The 7,936-nt window shown below is 37.0% G+C and overlaps 1 protein-coding gene across 5 annotated transcripts in view; it reads right to left on the reverse strand.

Annotated features, from left to right (window-relative positions):
• Nucleotides 1–7,936, reverse strand: part of Ptprd (protein tyrosine phosphatase, receptor type, D) — a 2,270,506-nt gene that overhangs the window by 839,435 nt on the left and 1,423,135 nt on the right. The window lies entirely within an intron of this gene.

Here is a 7,936-nt window from a genome sequence, read left to right on the forward strand (position 1 = left end):
GAGCACACTATTGCTTCTGAGCATCTAAATATTTCTGTTTAAATAAAGATCTTGTGAATTATGAAATTTGTATCTATTAAATCAGGGGACATTTTCACTTTTGAGTTGTTTTAGAATTTTATTTTAGTCATATATACCCTTTTCTCACAACTTCTCACAAATATAACATTGTTTCCCTCCCTATAAAGCAATCTTTGTATCTTCTTTTTAATAAAAAAAATTAAGTCCCATATGTGCTGTCCATATACTCTTAGATATGTGACAATCCACTGGAACCTGGTTGGCCTCCCAGGGACCACCACATCTTTAAAGAAAGCTGACTCTTCATTTTCCAGCAGATATCAACTACCAATAGCACCTCAGCACTGGGTGGAACTCTTTCCCACCTCTAACTTTAGACTTGAATAGCATTATTAATGAATAATTAACCCATAAGAATCTCGTGTATTATAATAATAGTATAATTTGCATGTAATGTGTATGCATATGTAGAGACATTTATAGACATGTAAACTCATTTTATTCAGCTTTTAGCAATAAGACATCCCAATACGGTGCTGATGGATATGTGAGATGTTCCTTCAGTTTCTATTGTGTGTAATACTTTGAGGACTATTCATGATAGTCGTTGCTTGCTGACCTGGTGGACTTCTTCACTGAATCCATCTGGCAATGGGTTTTTTTTTTCAGTTGCTCCATTTCACTAGGGGTTTTGGATCAGTTTAACGTGTTTATTTCATCTTCTTTCGTTTTGGAAGCTCATATATGTCAAGAGAAAATTCCAGATTTTTTAGATTTTTCAATTTGGTGGCGTAATGATTTTTTAAAATATGTTGTTATGATTCTCAGAAGTTTCTCAGTATCGGTTGTGATGTCTCCCCTTCCTTCTCTAATTTTATTAGTGTATTCTTTAGGGTTTGAGTTCAGTTCAATACTCTGTATACACTTGTTAGATTCCTTTCATTTGTGATGTTATTCTACTCCAGAATTCCTTTGTTCAAAAAAAAAAATTATTTTTGGATGACCACTGTATTGTTGAGAGTGGCGTATTGAATTTACTTACTATCACTGTCCTAGGCTTAATATGGGATATGTGAATCACTTATGTCTTTGAATGTGGAGATACCAAGCTAGTGCTCAACTAGAAATCTCACCCCCTATTCTCTAGTATTCCTGGTGCTAGAAAGTCCTTGAATCCTACTAGAGAAAAAAATGTAATCATCAGTTCACCCAGTTACAAACCCTGAAACCTATGATAGATATTTGTCTGCAACATGTCCTGGTCCAATAGTGGCACAAATATTATGGCAATATCAAATCACTTTTTGAGCTGGGCATGGTGGTGCATGCCTTTAATCCTAGCACTCAGGAGGCAGAGGCAGGTGAATTTCTGAGTTCGAGGCCAGCCTGGTCTACAGAGTAAGTTCCAGGACAGCCAGGGCTGCACAGAGAATATGTACTCACTAAAAAGTGGATATTAGCCCAGATACAAGATACAATTTGCTAAACGCATGAAACACAAGAAGAATGAAGACCAAAGTGTGGACACTTTGCCCCTTCTTAGAATTGGGAACAAAACACCCATGGAAGGAGTTACAGAGACAAAGCTTGGAGCTGTGTCAAAAGGATGGACCATCTAGAGCCTGCCATATCCAGGGTTCCATCCCATAATCAGCTTCCAAACGCTGACACCATTGCATATACTAGCAAGATTTTGCTGAAAGTACCCAATTATAGCTGTCTCTTGTGAGACTAGGCTGGGGCCTAGCAAACACAGAAGTGGATGCTCACAGTCAGCTATTGGATGGATCACAGGTCCCTCAATGGAGGAGCTAGAGAAAGTACCCAAGGAGCTAAAGGGATCTACAACCCTATAGGTAGAACAACATTATGAACTAACCAGTACCCCGGAGCTCTTGACTCTAGCTGCATATGTATCAAAAGATGGCCTAGTCGGCCATCACTAGAAAGAGAGGCCCATTGGACTTGCAAACTTTATATGTACAGGGGAATGCCAGGGCCAAAAAGTGGGCATAAGGTGTCAGGTTAAGTCTCCAGTATATGAAAAGATGACTATAATAGCTAAGATTTTTCTTTTGCTGTTTTCTGTGGAATCACACTCTAAATATATTAAAATAGATAGAGGTAGTTCTAATATAGTCTCAAGTTCTCAAACATAAAGGGACTAGAGAGGCATGGAACCATGAAATCCACATCCAGTGTCTCTCATTAATGAAACCCATATGATCTGCCCCTGAAATAACTGGATATGGTATATCTTCAGGTATGTATAGTAGAATAAAAAATTCTCCAGTGCTTTCCATGCCCATTCTAATGCAGAAAGCTACTTTGATTGTAAGGCCAGGTTTCTGACTTTTAAATTAATTATAGCTTTGAGTAGTTTTCAAGATAATTTCTCATCCGTGGCAGCCTACCGTAATTGATGATTAATTATTTACAAATCTCTAGATAAATATTACCAATTTGGCTTAGATGTGGAAAACAGTCAATGCTGACAAAGAATGCACAAGAAGACTTAATATAATCCCTCTACAGAAGAATAAAAGAACAGGGATGGTTGCTTGTAACCAGAGTAGTTTGAAATGTACATAAAATTAAGTTGAATTTTAAAGCAAGGCTTCATGTGTATATATCTATCCCCCACATTAGGGTTGGAGACTGAGTTTAGAAAACGTGGAAGAACCCTATTCTGGTTTGAGGTATGACGTCATATTTTGAAGACACCCATTTATTTTCTGGAAGTGAATTTATCAAGACAATTGCATCATGGGCATGATGGCACATAGCTAGTAGTTGACATCTTAGACATGTATGTCATACAGCTAACTGCCTGTCCTGAAGATTACAAGTCTACAATGCAGAGTTTTGTGTAAGCTCATCGCTGTATTTCTCTGCTACAAAGCATTGATTAAGGTAATGAAAGCAAGGGCAAATAAAACTACAATAAAAAATCTGCAACCATTTAAATACAGTAAAAATTTTAGACATAGAACTGTGATAAAAAAAGTGAAAGTAATTGGGTTAATAACAGTGGTTAAAAAAAAAAAAAGTCCAATAAAGCAAAGATCACAGTGCACATAAAATACACAAGTCAAATTCTTGAAAATGATAAATTTAATAACAATTTAAGTTGAAAATTAATTTTATTAAAATAATACTAAGTTAATTTATGTATAAGTTGTACATATATTTTAAATATTGTTAACAAAACGAAAGGCTTTGCCATGAATCTTAGATTTAAGACCAATATAACATACATTTAGGTTCCAGCCCTTCTGTGTCCTAGTACTGGTCCCTAGCAAGTCAGTGAGCCTTTATTTCCGACTATAAAACATCAGTTCACCTATGCAAGTTTATTAGTAGTCCAGTGATAGTCTAATTAGCTATAGTGGGGGAGGGGAGTTTTGGCAAGTTAATCACTTATCAATTAATTATATTTTGCATGCCATGCCTTGCATAGAGGAGATGATTCTGCCCTTTCTCCTTGTTGACAAACAGTATCACTTGCTGATTTTGTTGTGGCTTCAGCCTACTCCATGTAAGCTGACTCATCACCTTCTGTCTAGGTGTCCTCTCTTGGCTTAAAGTCTCATGATACAGTGTTGGTATTACACATGTGCACCACTGAAGTGACATTTTCGTTGTTCCAACTGAGCACCACAAGCTTGTATGAGAATTGCTTTTACTAGAGGTAAAGTTTTGATGCCCCAATCCTGAGCAAATACATGAGTTGAATTCTTTCTTTGTTCAGTTATCTTGTGACCACTAGGATGTCAGCCTTGCAAAAAGAAAAAATATGAAGAAGAGAGTAGAGGGGAGCAGCACAGAAAATTGGAGCCCAAATCCTCCTATCTTGCAGTTTCTCTCTGACTTCTGGACTTTTGTTACATCAGATAAAACATACCTCTTACAGAATCATGTATGCATATGGTCCATGTTATGTAGCATCTCCTTAAGCACTATGTATTTATAGAAGTCTCCATTCTTTCTATGATCATGTAGAAATTAAATACCCAGAAGTGAAGATAAGTTTTGTTTCTTGGTTTGATTTGTTTATAGAACACTGCATCAATATTTAATATATGTAATCTTATTTAATGCTACAAACTATTTTTACTCTATAGATAAGGGAACCAATTCTCATGTAATTAAGCAATTTGCCTAAAGTAATAGGAATTCAGTTTAGCATTTTGGTTGCTGATGTCATGAGTTCTTCCATTATCATACCTGGTAAAGCAATTGCAAACCTTAATGGAAGGTTACTTGCTTGGCTGAAATGTAGTAAACATGGCTTATTTAAAAGGTATCTATAAATTCCCAGGATAATCACAGCAGCTTTAAAGTGAATGAAATGGTGGCTGGATTATCGGATGGTTCTATCATTTTTCTAACCAAAACTGTAAGACCCTCTAAACAAAGACGATATTAAAGAGCACAAAATCAGCATTGACTATATGTCCTCATTTGGTTTTCTTCTCTGTTGTAGAAATCCAAAAGAAGCTATTATGAAAAGGCCTAATCTCCTCTCACGTGAAGGGGAATATGTGCTGTGAATGTCTGAGATTGTTTTAAACTTGGTCGTACTGAAAGGTTAGTCTAGTGGGACTATCATCCGGTCATACAGAAAAGAAAGGAGATGCCTCTGAATAAAATATTTTTTGTACAAGAAAATGGCTTATTTGCAGACAGTGACATCTTCAGAAAAACATGCTTCACATTTTTGTAAGAAACATAACCTGATCAAGTTCTACGACACATCTCTAGAGCTAGAAAAGGAGAGGGAGGAGGAGAAGGAGAAAGAAAAACCTTTGCCAGTCACACATTGAGCTACAGCATTGCCTTAAGAGAAAGCAAACAGGAAGACAGAAAATACAAACTTGCTCTATGTTTACAGTTCAGTGGGAGTGTCTTTCCTATTTTCATTAAGACGGAGAAAATTGTTTAGATGATACATATTTGGAAGATGTAAGCACAGCAAGTTTTAACAGTTTTATGCCTGTTGCCCATGAGCCTGTTTTGGCCAGCATTCTTAACAATGCAGAACTGGCTAATATGTCTTCAGTAGGATAAACAGGCCAACAAAGAGAACAATACACTGTTGGAAACTCATTTAATTTTCTTTTTTAAAAAAAGCTTACTGGTTACTACTATAGGGTTATAATCAGACAAATGATTCAAAATTCTATAACATTCTTAATATTAAAATATTTAAAAAATAGTTGAGGTGTAGCAAAGAAGGAAATAGTGAGATGTGACGACTCATACCTGTAATTGTAGCACTTGAGAGACTAAAGTAGGATGATGAACACAAGTTGAGTCTAGCCTGAGCTATAGACATAAAGTGAGACACTGTCTCAAAGAATTAAGGTTATTTTTAATGTTATACTTTTACCAATTAACATTAAATATAACTAAAATTTTATTTTAACAAAAATATAACTCCTTGCAATGTTATTGGTACTTTTAAAGGTGAAAATAATGTGCTAACTAGGAAGTACCATTCAGAAGCCTTCTTACTAATTTGCTATAGAATGATCACATAAAAAAAGTGATGATTTTGAAGTGATAGCCACAAAATAATCATTAAATCATGTTAGTGACATTTACCAAATGTTTATTCAGGCATTGACTATAGCAACTTAACACTGGAATTGTGGGACATACAAACTCAGAAGATTTTTAGATTCTGAAAACCCAATGGACAGAAAGAGCCAGCAGGGTGAATGCTCTAAAAGTCATCCTCCCAGTTTCAACTTCTGTTACAGGTTCTGTAACAGATGTGTGGCCAGAAAACTCCCAGGGAAGGGAAACCCAAACAGCATGAAGAGGGTTCTAACATGTTGGAGGGAGAGCCGTGTTTGGAAATCCTAAAAAGGCTTTCAGCTTAGTAGTGAAGGCTGGTAGCATTGCTTCATTCTCCGATGCTTCTATTTTACCACAGCATAATGAGTTACAGTCAGATCTGTTAAGAAATTTATAAAACTATCTGTAGATGAGTTGCAATTTTCTGTTCGAAATCCATAGAAATTCACTTGTGTATTACATTAGCACTCTAATCTCCTAACTTCAACAGGGTCTTCCCTAACTGGTTAGATAGAGGGAAACATCATTGCCAGCTGCCTTGAAGCTCAGGTCCTCATCTGTGAACTGGCAGTGCAACTATTCAATGAACAGAGGATGCATGTTCTTGCCTAGGGAGGCCCCTGGCAGATGAAGAGAGAGTAACAGGGAACTTGACCAGCACAGCAACATGAAGGAAGCTCAGATGAAGAGCCTAGTGCAGAAGGCAGAACTCTGCTGAAGCTTGGATACTGGCAGATCAAAAGTGTTCCTTCCTACCTCATCTTACTTCCTCCAGCAAATCTATTTTCAGCCATGTTTTCTCTGTTCCTGCATGATCTTCCTTAAACTTTGTTGTTGTATAGCTATCTTTTGCAAGTCTAAATATTCTCCTCCTGAAGGGAGGAAATGCATGAATCTTACAAGTCTTCAGGAAAAAAAAAATCGTACAAGAACCACAAAACTCCAGAAACTTAGAAGATTACAAGGACTCTCCCCATAAAAGCAGCAGCAGTTTTCTGGAGAGGCTTGCAGGAGGCAGGGCTTTACAGTACGCAGGTGCCTTTACGTTACCTATCTTCCTTAAATCATTTCACTAAACTGGATCACTATACTGCAATGGTGCAATGTTGTCTTCTGTCTCTCCCGAGAGAATAGATATTTATTCAAGTCAGCTCTTGCCAGGAAAAGTCGCACAATAACCACATATCAACATCCGTATCACCAGTTAACTTCACATCCCCAAACTTCATCTCCCTTTAAGTTCTACATGTCTAGTCTCAGTTGCTTTTTTCCCTTTTCCCTTTAGAGACAGAAACCATACCACCTGCTGAGCATCTCATATGTATAGCTGGGTACTTTAGTTTTCATGTTTAAACTTCCACACAATTCTAAATTATTCAGATGTAAATTTTCTCTTTGAACTGGGACTCAGAGAAGCCAGAGTCTACATTCCAGATCACCTGGGTGGCATATGCTGGTATGTGTGTTTGATGCTAGCTCACTACTTGATGGTCCAAGATCTGCGCTCTTTCCTCTTTGCTTTCTGACACAGGCCCAAGACTCTCAACATTTATTGATATCAACTTGGAACCTCTCTCTTAAGTATCACTTGAATTTTGTTTTTAACCTATTCCACTCCTGCAGTTTCAGCTCTGATTACATGTTTGCTGAATGCTGAACGAACTCACAACTGGTTTTTAGATTCTAAAGGTTTCTCTTTCGTTATCTTAATTTCAGGCTGTCATGGTTCCTCTTAAACAAACCTAAACTGGACTACAGATACCTTTTTATTTTTATTTTTTCAGAACAGAAGTATTTTTTAAAATTAGGTATTTTCTTCATTTACATTTCAAATGCTATCCCAAAAGTCCCCCATACCCTCCCCCTCCCACTTGCCTACCCACCCATTCCCACTTCTTGGCCCTGGCGTTCCCCTGCACTGAGGCATATAAAGTTTGCAAGACCAAGAGGTCTCTCTTCCCAATACTTTTAATTTCCTTCCTTACTTCTTTTTGGATTTTCTGCACAGCTCAAACAATCTGTACTTTAAGCTGAAGAAGGTCTTTAGGAATACTAAATGATCACATAGCAAATTAACTCTTTGAGAAGCATGATCTAGAAAAATTAATTTTAAAGTAGGGAATAAGAGGGATGGGAAGGGAAAGTAAACTCAGATGACCTAGCTTTCTCACTCCCAATATTTTTATTCCTCATAGTCTGGATGAAGACATGGATTATGGATTTCCTGTCTGAGATCACAGTGAATTGGGAACACAGAATTTTGCCCTGTGTGATCCAGTGCCTTTCTGGGTCAACTCAGACTAATACTGCTGCATTACTTCTAAAATTAATG

The sequence above is a fragment of the Mus musculus genome, chromosome 4, assembly GCF_000001635.26.
Source record: "Mus musculus strain C57BL/6J chromosome 4, GRCm38.p6 C57BL/6J".
NCBI classification, from domain to species: Eukaryota; Metazoa; Chordata; class Mammalia; order Rodentia; family Muridae; genus Mus; species Mus musculus.